Consider the following 14,851-nt stretch of genomic DNA (forward strand, 5'->3'; position numbering starts at 1 on the left):
CACTATGAAATGCCCTTTGCATTTCATTCCTATGTAGCTGTGCAGTTTGAACCAAGTTTATGTTTCTGACTGTTTTGACTACAAAGTAGTTTGAATTATTTGGGGAAATGCAAGACAAAATTAATAATACTGACACTGTGTATAAAATACCAGTGTTTGAAACCACATTTGTGAATAACTGTTTTATTTCAGGTTTCTCATGAGCTATTTCTTGCACATTAAAAGAAGACTTATATCCTGTCTAATCTCATCTGTGCATTTTAAATTATGGACAGAAACAGAAATTCACCTATTTCTTATTCTCTCCTGCATTCTCATAACTTGAAAATAGACTCATTTGTTAAAAGACATTATACATAGTTTATAATGTGGATTGACTCAAACAATGAGAATCTGTTGGATGCTGGATTTGTTTGGGCTATTACAGAATGCTCTTTCGAAGCTTATTAAGACAAGTACACACAGCTTTGTTAACTTTTAATGGTTCACTTAAATTTTTATGTCTGGACAAGAACAGGGCTCTTATATTTAAAAATCCCCAGACAGAACCATCCCACAAAACCCAGCAAAGCTCCATGAGTACTTGTGGTTAGTTGTAAGATAAATGATGAGAGCAAAATTCAGATTAAAAACTGAAGTTTGAGTTTGAACTATCAAAGAGTTCATTTGGGTCTGGAAGAACTAGCTGATCTCATGTTTACATAAACTGCAATGACAAAGTATATCTGTGGATTAAAGAATGAGGGCCAGATTTTTAGCTAGTGCAAATTGCGGTAGGTCTAGTGAACCCAACAGAAATAAACTGATTTATGCCTCTTATAACAAAGAAATTATTCACATTATCTGTTTAGAGAGAAAAAAAAAAAAAAAAAAAAAAAAAACACTTTTCAAAACTTTTAAAACTGTTCACACATACATTTGCATGGCTTAAATTGTAACACAAATGTTTTAAAACTATGGTTTCAAGGTCACCTTTTAAAATGTATTTATTGCATATGAATCAACCATGTGTAAAATAAGGACAGTCTTACTGTACAAGAACACAGCACTAAGCTGCACATTTATCTACCTCTTTGATATATATTTAAATGGCTTCATCCCAACATGACCTTGAAAGGTTAATTTAAAACAAGGCTTGATTTTTTTTTTCTTTTCTATTTGGTTAAAAAAAGGGTTTATGTAGGACATGTTGTTCACTTGATGTTAAATCTCATCTTACAAGGGTGTTCTGGAATGCGTTGGAATAAATCTCAACAGTCATATTCCCTGAATAATAGCTAAATGTTTGTGAGTGCAATAGGAGGTATAGCTCAAATCTTTCATGACTAGAAAAAGCAGTGTTATTTTAAGACTCAAATACTTAGCACTTTCCTGTTTTCTCTCAGCATTGTATCAGTAGGTACATTCTTTAAAAGCAATCACATCTTGGTTTTTTTAGTCTGCAGAAACCCCATCCCTGTACACTGCTGATAGAAACCAGATTCTGCACAATGGAATCCAACGCAGCAACGTATCCGCAGCTCATTTGTACCTATTCTCCACATCATTTACATATAAACTGCATAATGTTCAGCATAGGGGCTGCTTCATCCTCTCCGCAGGGAGATCATTTTGGAAAAAGGGTCATGGTGCTGACAGCTGCCCTTGTCCCATGCCCTCACCTGTTGGCACATGGTGGCCCTCAGCCCCTGAAGCAGGCAGGTTCTGCAGAGACAGGTTTGGCACAAGCTCCCTGGGCAGCAGGGCTCCTCTGGGGTTCTCCCTGGGATGTGTGTGCTGGTGTGGGAGGTGGACAGAGGTGCAGCCTGGCTGCCAAGGAAGCAGCCACCGCCCACTGTTGTTCAGGCATGCATTCCTCAGCTGACAGAGTTGCCCTCAAGCCCTTTATATCTGTTTGATCCCCATCTCTCTTCTTAGTTTTTAAAGTACTTCCTTGAGTGGCGTAATCATGGGGCAATTTTCCTCTCATGCCAAGTTTAGATATTGTATATACTACTTACATGTTGACTTGGGTGACATTGTTTCCCAGTTCCCAGTGAGATAGGGATCAGACCACCTCTGTGCAGCTCAAAGACCCAAGCGTTACACCAGACAGCATGAGATTTCTTCAGAACACTTTGGAAGTGGAAATTGAAGTCATTTGAGGATTAGCGTTTTGTTAGATGCGGAGATGAACCCCAAAACACAACATCCTGAAATTGCTCAGCTGTTGTTCATCACTGGAGGTTTGAAGGCAGAGATTGCAATCTGTCTGTGCTCTATCTGCCTGGTGCACGGCTTGCAGAACAACAAGAAAGACAGGTCAGCACTGGCCCCCCTTTTCTCTGTCTGTGTAACCTGGTATTAGTGAAAGAAAGCAAAAAGGTTTGAAATCCTACTTGAAGCGGATACTGGTTACTTAAGTCAGCATTATGTTCAGTAACAACAGACACAGCTGTCTTGACCACACACAGACCATTTCAGCAATTGCCAAAGTGCAACACTTGTTATGCAGCCAAGTCTTAAATTATGGTAAGCAATGAAATAACCAAAGATGTTTTAAAAGAATGGACATCAGCTCCATTAATATGAAATTTACCTTTCAGATAATTCTTGACTTGTAAGAAATGTACGTTTGCCAGCTATGTGAGCAATATGACTACAGAAAGTAAAAATTACTTCATAAAAATAAGCTAGGCATCATTTTATGTGAACAGGACTTAATGACTATGTAATTATAATTTCTAAGTGCATGTAATTATTAAAATAGAAACAGACACACAGTCTTCTGCTTTCTGTATCTTTTCTTAGGCTTTTTGTCTTTTTTTTTTTTTTTTTTCATTTTTAATCAGAGTCACAATGAAAATACCTACCAATCAAAAGCCTTGGAGGGAAGGAGGAAAGACAAATTTAGGCTTCAGTTCAGCAGAGAACTTAAACATGTACATATAGTTAAACATGGACTTAAGCTATTGGTTGAGTTTAAATCCTAACAAATGTCCATAGATCTTTTCACAGAATGTTTACTGTTTCAAATATTTTGAGCTGTGCAAGAAAAGAAAATTTAGGATTTGCCCAAACTGATTTAGCTACATGTAGTTTTGCCATGTGGGCTTAGGAGGAAAAAAGGGGTGATACTCCATGTTGCCTCTAGTCAAACTCCTTCTACTTTAAACTACTTCTTGATGGCCTTTAAAAATCTAAGAGAACTGGGGATAAAATGGTAACAAAAACTTTGCAAAAGGCCATGCCTTAAAGAAATAAATGAAAGAGGGAATTGCAGTTTAACAATTTGAGTTTAACAATTAACAAATTAACAATTTAACAATTAGCAAGTATGAGGAACAAAGCATGGTCTAACAGCCCACTGAGAAAGGTGTACTTCACCAAGGTGGGCCAAGTGTTGCCACTGGATGGAATGAAAATGCAGCAAAATAATGGCTATTTTGAGGTCAGAATTTTAAGGTCTGTAGTTTCCCCCCTCTCTTTCTGGGCTTCCTGTAGGTAGCAGAACTGAAGACAGCAGCTGTGGACAGACTTCCACTGCCTCTCAACTGCTGCCTTGGCTTGAGACTGTCTAGGAAGAAAACAGGCGGTGATTCCTCTCCAGAGGATAGATCCTCTGCATATTTATTGCAACAGTTGAAAATGTACAAACAAACAAAAAAATGCCATCACAATATGTCTGCTCCTGCAAAAGGTATAGCTTGTTTAAAGAAATGCTCAGTATTATGTGTTGTGACAGTTGCTATGGCAATAACTCTTTTTCCCCTTGTATAGCAAAGCAATTAGTTAGGAAAACCTATGGAAAGTGTTAGTAGGTGGCCTTAGTAGGTGGGTTAGTAGGTAGTCAGGCCTTGCTGACACTTTGGGGTTCAGGTTTTGTTTTTTTCCCAAGGTATGCATATTTGTTGCACCAAGCATGGTCAGCCCTGAGCAGTTTGAGAGGTGATCTGCTCTGCTGAGAGAGACAGAGAGAAAGAGATGTGATGAACTCCAGGAAATAGCACATTCAGAAGAAAAACATAGCCTTCTATTTTCCCATACTTTCCACAGAGCAGTGATCACGGAGCAGGTCCTGCCTGATGTTGGGCAATGAATCTCAGCAATGGGTTTCCAAATAGGAGACGTCTGGGGAAGGGTGTCCAGGGTTCAGCGCACATGGCCTTCCGGTGGAGTTTTCTCAAGTGCATTCCTACCCTCAGCATTGAAGGCTGTAAAACGTACAGCCAAACAGACCCAGAAACAAATGATTTCAGAATATGATTTTACCAGTGCAGTGGAACTTACACCGTAGCTTTTCTGTCATAACTGGACCTGGATACATAAAGAGGTTTAGAGGGAACTTTTTAAGGAATCTGTGCAGTTCCACCTTTGGGACATACCTTCCAAGAAGGTGTATTTGAGCCCCCAGGTGCTGGGCCTTGGCTTTTAACTTTCCTGACTCCCAGAATGCTGCAGCACCACCTTTGTTGAGGACTGCCCAGGACACTTCCTGGGCTTTTGCTCTCTCCTGGTGGAACTAAGATCCTGCAGCACAGCTCTCCTGGGCCCCCATGCCAGAGCTGAGCCCACAGGCTCCCAGGTACCTTTGCTATACTTTCTTTTCTCCAGTTAAGTGATGCTGCAAGTTTGCAGCTCAGTTTTTTCAAAAAACATTTGTCAGTGGAAGCAAACCAGGAAAAGAGATCTCAATTTCCTTTGAGCTTTCATTTGATGCTTTGTTTACTACATTAAACATGCAAGTGTAAAATTGTATGTTTAGATATATTTCACTGACTCATGTCTGGCAGTGTTAAAAGCTCCTGTGTTGCCTGAGATCCTTCTTCTCTCCCTACCTTTTGCATACTGCCTCCTTCTCTAGAACATAGGAGCCCAATTTTTTCTCTCTTTTCTTCAGTGGCCAATTAAGGACCCCAGTGAAAAATAAACAGCTATGTTCTACTCTCATTAGTCAGGCAGACTTGTGTTCCACCTCAATGTGCAACGAAAACCAGACGATCTGTCGCATAGTAGTACCTTCCCTGGTTTGGTTCAGACTTGAAAAGTAAGTTAGCCCTGAACTGCAGCCAACTTCTAGTCTGTTAGTGGCTTCCACACAAAGTGTCTGGTATCAAACACAACTCACAAATTGTACATAGGTTTCCCCATAATTAAATTCCTCCACTCTTCCTCTAAGGTCTCTGGAAAAATGTTAGGAGATTTTTCTAATTATTATTATTTTTCCCGAGTTAAAAGAGCTGTTAAAATGTGGAGCACTTAAATTAAAACAGGCAGTAGCCCCCCTGAAAGGAGGATGGGAGACACCACCGCAGGAGAACGACTGCTGTCTGCAGGAAGATGTTGAGGACACCTGATCAGGATGCTGGGAGGAGCAGGGGGGTAAGAGGTAAGAGCACCAGAGTAAAAGAGAAGAAAGCAAATGGAGCTGCTGGCAAAACCAGATTGGGATTGGGGGTCAGGAAAAGCTTGAAGGATTTGCACGAGGATAGGACAGTCATTACAACTGTGCCTGGCCTGACAAACTCTAAATGTTAAGTTGTTGCTTACTGAATGTCCAGATTACCCTAACCTCCAATATTTTTAAGTTTGCATGAGGGAATTGAGACCTGGTTTTTACAATTAGAGGCAGCTATGTAAACATCACAGATTTAACACAAGGATTTTGGTGGCAATGCTTTGGTATACCAAGGTGATTCTCTGATGTATACCTCAAGATCACTCCACACACTTGACACACTTGACACTAGTCTCTGTATCAGTCAAATTCCCTGTTGTTGTAAATAGACACTCTCACACTTGCTGCAGTGGGATTTGGTGTATTTATAATGGTGGGGAATTTCTTTACATTCAGAGAGTCCTTAAAGAGAAAGATAGACCAGGAAAAAATACAAATTTTTATCTTCTTGTCCATCCTAAACATAAACTTATTTCCTCCTGTTCTGTAGTATTTTAAAACCTGAACAAAGGGCTGGAGAGAGTAAGCACAGCTACGTGCTAATTTATAACTGCTCAGAGTAAAAGGCAGCTCCAGCTGACAGTAGCTTCAAAAAAAACTGTGCCTCCTGTAAATTAGAGTAAGGGAACTGATCTCTGAAGGTAAACAGGTGATGAAATACTTCATTAGTACCTCATTTGTAATTTATGTCTGCTGAAGTAGTTGACAAAGAATCAAAACGTAAGTGGTAGATTTCTCAGAAGTGCAGCCTTTGAGGTCACTGAAGTGGATTAATTATAACCCAGTGTAAAGCACAGCCTGTCTCTGTGTCAATTACCAGTATTTGATAACTGAAATTATGTCAAGCTCTGTTCTTCTTCAAGATGCAGCCACACATTTTAAAATCATTATGACTGTAAGCATGAGCTTCACATAGCTAATGAGTTCAGCTCATTTATTAAAGTTCATTTTGACTTAGCAGATAGAAGTTCAGATTCAGAGGGGAGTGGGTGGCAAGGGATACAGTTCTGCAAAACTAAACGCCTTTCCTTATCCCCTCTCCCAGTCATGTGCGGGAGAAGTGAATTTAGTTCACTTGCCAAGGAACCATTTAAACGCACTGTAGAAGAAAAAGTTGAGGGAGTCAGCAGCTATTAAATAAGACCTCCTTCTAATGGCTATCAGAGCTCCAATTGTTAAATGAAAATGCTGGGCCTAATGGACTACCTGCTGTTCATATTCCTAACAGCACAATGACTGATGAAGTACCTCTACCACAGCCCGGGATTTGCTGTCCCCTCTTCCTCCCTTTTTCACACTCATCCCAGGAACAGTGAAAGTATTGGATAGGACTTAACAGCAACCGGTTGTGTGTCACCAAAGCCTACCACAACCTCTTTGGTGAGTAACTCTATCTTGCTGTGGCTGGTCAACCTGCTGCTGCAGGAGTCCCCACATCCCCACATGCACAATGTGCAAGTGGTGTTTTGGGGTTTGCTTTGATGTCCTGGTGCAGAAAGCAGCCAAAGCACTGGGTTGGCATCAGTCAACTGATCTCCAGGACACCCAACTCTGCTGCATTTCACATGCCCTTCATGCAAACCCAGTGCTGCAGATTCCCACCTCCAGGAGATATGAGTACTTGATATAAAGTACTTGACTGTACTTTCAAACAGGGTGGTTCCAGCTTCAGCAGGGGTCAGGCTTTGACCAAAGGCTGGGAAGCAGTGTTTGGTGTACTGGGATATTTGGTCACAGTTCCCTGCTTTCACCTGAAGTATCTCAATAGAAAGTGACTCTTACAGAAGTAGGAGGTAACATATGATCCCATTGTGTAGGTAATTTTTTTTTTTAATTATTATTTATTTATTTATTTATTTTTCTCTGACTAAGTGATATACAGTCTGGGTTCAGACAGTGTTTTCAATGGAATCTCACGTTTGTCAAGGCTGTAACTTTATACAAAGCCTTTCATATTCAAATATTCTTCAGCAATCCTTTTAGAAAGCAGAAAGTTACTTCTTTGAGGTGGACATAATATAGTCACAAGATTCTCTTCTAAAGAATAAGTTTCTTTTTAAGATTAACAACATGTGGTGCTAATGTTTAAAGTACAAATTTTAGTTTGTCAGTGCAACTCATCATTCCTTATTACACATTGTGAAATCATTTTAAGATTCCTTGCACATCTCTAAGCCAAAAGAATATCTGACAACCACCCAAGACCTCTACCACGTAGTCCAGAGTAACTATACAGCTGTGACCTAAGCTATAGAAGTCTAACATGAACTGTGTGAAAATAAGTGAGGAAAAGGTTTGTGTCCTTGATTTAATAACACTCTATCTTCTAATGGAGTTGAACACTTCAATTTGTTGTTGTTCATATTTTTAGTACCGGGGTAATATGATGATTCATATCAGAAGCACCTAAATGGATTAGGTACGTGAAGAAATAGATTGAACAGAATATCCACCACAGGGTGGCTTTCTGGCCCTACCAAAATTAACAAAAGTTATAGCATCTACGTCAATGCATATGGGATTTCAAATCTCATATTTTAACCTCCACTGTTTCAGGGAAAATATTTTATTGGATAAACAGCCAGAATGTTGAAACAATCCCTCCCTAAATATTTTGCAGCAGTAATGACACTGATTTCTCCATAGCATCAATCAAACTGGAACACTTAAAAATGCTCATTTCAATATAAGTAAGTAAAAATGTGGTGCAGATTGGAAATGAGGGAAGAGAACTGGTATGCAGGGTATTATAAGCTATGTCTAGACTTACCTGCTAGGAAAAATGATGGCTCCTGTCCAGCCCACACCTCCAGTTTTCTTTTCTGTGAAAACCAGATTGTGGGAAGGTAGGAGGGAAGAAGGAGGGACAGCTGGTGCGTGCCTGTGTTTTGTCCCAGTAGGGAGCTGGGAGGTGAGAAAATGCAACTGGAAAGTGGAAAATTCTCCCCACATCCCTCATCTAGATACAGCTACATGCCCACAGTGACCAAGGAAATGGCTTTTTCATAGGAATTCAAAAGTGTTTCAATCTTTTCCACTCGTTCTGTTAAACATAGCTTTATGGATTCAGACTTTTCAAAAAGCTAGGCAATAGATGGGGTTATTCCCTTCTGTGTTCCACTGTAATGGTACTCCATTTGAGATTAGCTCAATAGCTCTGATGACTCACAGACAGGCTTTTACGCAGGTGCAGATTTACAAGCTCCCTGTGCTCAAAATGAGCTCCTGCATGGCACCACAGCACTGGGCACATTTCCCAAAAATGCCCACCAAGTCCCTGTTCCTATTCTGCCAAGTGAGCTCAGTTTTAATAAAATGTCAAAAATGAAACTCATGGAAAAAACAAACAAAGAAAAAAAAAAGACAACCCACAGCATCTTATTCTCTTGCTGAACTGGACATAAATTAAGAAGTGCAGATAGAAAGATTTGGGTTTCTCAGGCTGCTGTTTACACTTTGTGCCCAACTGGGCAGAAATGAGTCTAGGGCTGGCAGGAGTCTGTGCACATCCAGGAAAGGTGTGCGGCTGCCCCCCTGCAAGAGGTGTGACAGCTGGCCCCATGGGATGGGATGGGATGGGATGGGGCGGGCAGGAGCAGATGGCCCTGAGCGGCCAGGCTGGCGTGGGGACAGATGGCAACACGGGACGGCTCGGGAAGGGGACATATGGTCACACGGGCTTGGCACATCCTTACACTAGTCCCAATTACAGGGCTAGGTTCGCCTGGGGGAAGGTAGAGGGCTTTAACCTCTTCCCATCCCTCCTCGGGTGCACCGTGGGTACGAGGATGTGGCCGTGGCTGTGTGCTGTACAGTACACCAGGGATGGGCACACTGTTGAGCCTTTCCAAATGTTTTTCTCTGCTGTTTTTTTCAGTATCTAACAAGTTTTTCCCCTTCTCACACATACTTTAAACATTGGTTTTCATCAGCACACGGGCCATCAGAGGTGGAGAAGGATGAAAGGGAATGTGTGTGCTGCTGAAATTTAATGGGCTGGTCCAGCACACTGCCATCTCCTTTGAGATGTGGAAGATGAATGGATTTGCCTGCTCATCATCTCAGGGAGCTGTTAAGTATCAAGAATACTTAACAGGAAGAAACCACAAAAGCATGTAACATCACAAAATATACATTGTATATTCCCCCTCCCACTTTTAATGTTGAGATGTTAAAGGCACTAACTGAGAAATATGCTTCTGTTCTGAGCTAGCTTTTTAGGCATAAATACTTCTTCACCACTAACCACTAACTACCACATTGCACATGTAGAGCATAATTAAGAAGAACAATAAATTAGGAGTTGGATGTCTTCCCATGTCATTTTGAATATGGATGGCAAAATTAAAAAGCTTTACATGCTGAACATTATGGAATGTGCTTATATACACAAGCCTAATATTTGTCAGTATGTCTTAATGTATTTTATTGCTTAATAGAAGCTGTACACCCAGAAATTACATCTTTCAGGACTATTTTAAATAGATGCAGGGGAATTCATTTAGTTTGGTCACATTAAACTGCTGAAGGAGTCAGGAGATGGCATATACAGCATAGCCTGCTTCCCTGGTGAGAACTGGATGAGATTTTTTTATAGAGAACATTAAGTGTATTGAGAAAATTGCATTCACCATATTACACTGTACCTTTTATAACCATTGTCATTGCACTTTTCACTTTTCCAGCATACTTCATCAACTCTTTCATCACCTCTTTTATTGAATACACTATTAAGAGAGCAAAATCCATTACAGAAATACAGAAATTAATTAACTTGCAGCAGTTGAGATCTCTGGACACTGAATATAACAGATTTAGTGGTCACATCACTAAGACTAATTTGCTGCCCAAAGACAAGAGCGAGCAATCACATAACACTGTAGATTGAAGGTTGTGTTAATAGGACTATATTCCTTTCCATTTTTTTTTTATTTATTTTTTTTTATTTTTTTGGTGGGGTTGACAGGGCGTAGGGGATAGAAGTGGTGATAAAGTTATAAAGTTAAAAATGATACTTCAGGTTTGGGAAGAGTTTTCATTTATTCTAGAAGAGGTTAACCTAAATTGTGAAATTCATGTAGATGAGGATTTGGACTACTCCAAAAATGCAGTAGTGTGCAGAAACAGATTTTTGTGATCCTATCTTTGCTAAGCCAAGTTGTAAAATATTTGCTGTTTATCTCTAGAATATATATTAGCAGGTAAAGAATCAATGTTAAGATGGAGATTTGCACTTTGAAATCCCTCTGAGCCAGGTTTGCTCATGACTTTTACTTTTTGTGAAAGAGGATTTTCATGTTTATTGCAAGGGAATTATTTCAGGCATTCAAGAAATACAAAAGGATTTATTTTTATATTTTTAAAGGACTATACATTGACATTGTGACAAATATAAAAAACATCTTGGAAAGACTAAAACATAGTCTTGGTGCATCTATTTTGAAACCAGTATGATGAATATAGCTGGATTTCCTGGCAGTAACAATATAGAGAGAAACTCCTGTATCTATCAGTAGCTTGATTCTAACTGATGCTGAATATTATCTTTAAAATGATACGTGTGTATGAGTACTTGATTACTTTTCCTTCTCAGGCTGGTATCCAAGCACTGAAAGGTCAGTCTCAATTGATGTATGTTGGGATAGTGACACTGACAGAGATGAAGTTACTCTGACTGATAGGCACCAGTGACCCAACCAAAGATTAAAGTTTGATGATTATTTTGTCTAATATAATTTCTACAAAAAGTCAGTCTTCTGTAAAAGGGTCCATTCTTACTGACTACTTTACCTGTGTTTTAATTAAAGTCTTTCCAAACTCAAAATATGTATATATTTGTTATGCATCTTTTTTAAAAAATATTGTATTTAATATTTATATTTATTTTATTTTATTTTATTATTATTACTATTTTATTTTATTTATTTGCTTATAGTTAGGGAAGATTGCCCCTGTATTTTCTCAGTATCATTGTCCGCCTTTTTACAGATGTATGTATTCTGCTCCATTTGAGTGACCTTTGGATGATACCAAGAAGTTATAGAGCTTATAAGATAGAAATCCCTCCCTAGAAACATCCTGAGTCATTTTCTTCTGGAAAGAGGTCTTCCCAAATGCAGTTTCAATAGGATGTTTTTGCCTCAGGAGAATGGCTGAGAAGATCCACAAATTATTTTGGTAGTTTCAGGCAACATTCTGTCCAGAGTATTTGAAAGGCCCCAAATCCACAAAATATAAAAATGAAAATAAATGTTTTCATAAGCAAAGCACCATGGTTAGTAATGATGCTTCCAATTTGCAACATCCCAGAAAGACGAATGACCTCGCTTATATTTGTTATTTTAGTTTTTCTAAGGGATGTATGATGAATGATATTTTCCAAATATATTCATGAATAATAATGTCATTTTAATGATACTGCATCTTTGTGTACAGCAGATGATTATTAAGAATGCCAATGGGGACTGATAACCAGGTCCTGTAATTGAAATGTCTACAAACAATACCATACAGTGGCTTTGCACATTTCAGGACTACCCAGGAACCAGTCTCTCTCCTGGAAATGGTAGACTGCCTACAGCTATCATTCCAGCTATTTCTAAGTAATGATAATAGCTCTGGAATGACATCTGACTTGAAGCAGCCAGGTATTAAAATACCAGACAAGCATGGCTGCCCGTACCTGACTGTACTACACGAGCAATGATATGTGGCAAACTGCCACAGCAATATGTCCCTTCAAGATGTAGCCTCTCTAAAAGGCAAAAGTTCAAGTAAGTTTGGTACTCAATAAGGTATATTCTCTCATATCCAGCTGTAACAGGGAGTTCTGTGTTGTTCTTTGCTCTTCTTTTAGCAGTTGCACAAATAATGGTGAAATACTGGAAACAGGAAGGTAAGAAAAAGTATACAGATTCTGTTTAGAGTATCTGCAAAGTAAATATGAAGTATGTTTTTTACTTTAGAAATGTAGTATGATTTCATCAAAGGTAGAGGTGAACTTCCCACTACTGTTTCATTCGGACCGTTCTGTCTTCTCAGTCCTGTATAACTACTGAGCTTCTTTCTGGGCCCATATTTTTGGAAATAATGGAAATAACTTAGATGAAATTAAACTTCATTTTCTTGGTCATAATCCACAAGCCTCAGGAATAGCTGATGAAATATCCTTGCATTTTTAACCAATTGCACTAATCCAGTCAACACCATAATTGCACTCAGAATCCCTTAGGCCTAATTTGAGTGTAAGGAAAAGCTACTGTGCTATTGTTAAACTCCTTGGGTTTAATTTTTTACCAGCCAATAATTACAAAACACAGGAAATGACATGGTGAATGATGGAACTATTTTGAAGTGCAAATTTATGAAGCAGCTGCAGCAAATAAAGTGGTAATTTAATTAGGCTTATGTCCTAAAGCTGAGGTGTAGTGAAGAACATTTCTGAGATACAAGCTAATTCAAATCTGGAATAATAATCCCACATTTAGTAATTTTAGTGCTATAGCTCAGTTAATTACAGCATATTAGCAAAATAATGAGATAATTAATCTTCAAATGCAGGTCTTGTCTACATGCATATTACAGAAGAATTTGACTTATCCTTTCTTTGTATGTTTTTCCAAGAACAAGTTATGACTAATTTAACCTAGAGAAACCCTTCCTCACCAAAATACCTGGATTCTTTTCTTTTCCAAACCTATCAGGTTTCGGACAACTAGTTCTTTGTTTAAACTAGAAAATACTTTCATAATAGAAACTGTGAGAAGAATCTCAAAAGGTATTAAGTTCATCTTATTTGTCAGCTCAAGACTATTGCATCTACTGCTTTTGCTTTCATAAGTAGAATGTATAGACTACGACTGAGCTACTTAATCTTTCCTTCTACACTGATTTTTTGTGTAGTACAGTAGCTTTTATCTGCATTTTGAAAACACGTGTTTTTACAAGCAGATAGCCATTAACACGTTGCACGCAATGTATTTTGTACATTAAGCACAGTGCCACAAAATATTACTTTTTAGGAAAGGTTAATAGTCATAACTTCAACAGATTTCCCAGTGAAGTATTTAATGCTTTCAGCTGACATTCCATTCTGTCTAAAGAAAAGTCAGCATCACCTTCAATAAAGGCATACTTTTTGTTTCTGCTTGTGTGTATGCTCAGCTACACAAGTCAACTGTTGTATAACAGGTGTGCTTCAATTTTTTCACACTGCATTTTTGGTGGCCCTATCCACTGCAAAACACGGATTTCCCATTCGCTTCATTGTGTTTTTCACTTGCCTTACAAGTCTGTATCAGTTTGTTTCAACCAATTTTATGACCGCCATGGAGTATTTTGAGTTTTCAGTATTTAACACTTCCTGTTACTTTTATTGCTGTATACAACTGAACCAGCTTTTCATATTCTGCGCCTCACTTCCACAGGCTGTTTCACTGGGTCCAGAAGCACTTCTCAGGTCAGGTGAGCGGGCTTTGGCTCACTGGGATCATAGTCATAAATATCACATTTAAAAGCATCATTTTTAGGGCCACAAAGACTAACGTGTTAAGTAACTGCATAAAAGGAGACTTTTATCCTTCCTGGTAGATGAAAAAAGATATAACACTGGCAAAACAAAAGAGGAAGGAAAACATCATCTGTGAAAAAGCAAGTCTTTGTATCTTTTGTTCCATCTTTCACATTTGGTTGGCTCCCCTTTGACGAGCTGATGAGATCTGCTGCTCCTAAAAATGGTGGCCCAAATTCAACAGACTGGAAACTATGCACTTCCTCTCTAATAATAGGCAGTGGCGTAGGGAGCATGTGGCTTTAAATCATTTTACCTAAATGAGAATCACATAGTGTTTGTCTCATGTAATTGTTGGCTTTGTAAAGTCAACTGGAGAACTGCTATCTGTAGAAAAAGACTAATCCAAACAATCCAGATGTTTGTATTCAAATCCTACTTCACAGGAAATCTTGGAGGATGATAAAAACCCCTATATCCCTACTAAATATTCCTGTCTAACACTATAGAGAAACATGAATGAATAAATGCATATATTTCAGGATGAGGGAGGAAATGGTAAAATAAGAATGCTGACTTGTTTTTTCACTGTATCCTTGTGGTCTGAGTCACAGCAGGCCTAGGGAATGGTTCAAATGCTCTGTAACTGCCACTGCATCTTGAAGTCCTCTCTTTGCTGAATGAGCTGCACAGTTCTAGGCTCTGGGCATGACTCAGGCTCAGAAGAAATCAGGAGACTTCACTCCAATGCATGCTGCACTCTTCTACATGGAGGAAAGAAAGACCAAAACAAAACCAAAACAAGGGTTAAGCAAAGAATGTCACTTTCTAGATATCTAGGGCATTTTTTTTTTTTTTTTATGTTGGGAACCAATGACATTATTTTCCTAAGCTTAACTTTATAT

Source organism: Oxyura jamaicensis, chromosome 1 (genome assembly GCF_011077185.1).
Source record: "Oxyura jamaicensis isolate SHBP4307 breed ruddy duck chromosome 1, BPBGC_Ojam_1.0, whole genome shotgun sequence".
Taxonomy (NCBI): domain Eukaryota; kingdom Metazoa; phylum Chordata; class Aves; order Anseriformes; family Anatidae; genus Oxyura; species Oxyura jamaicensis.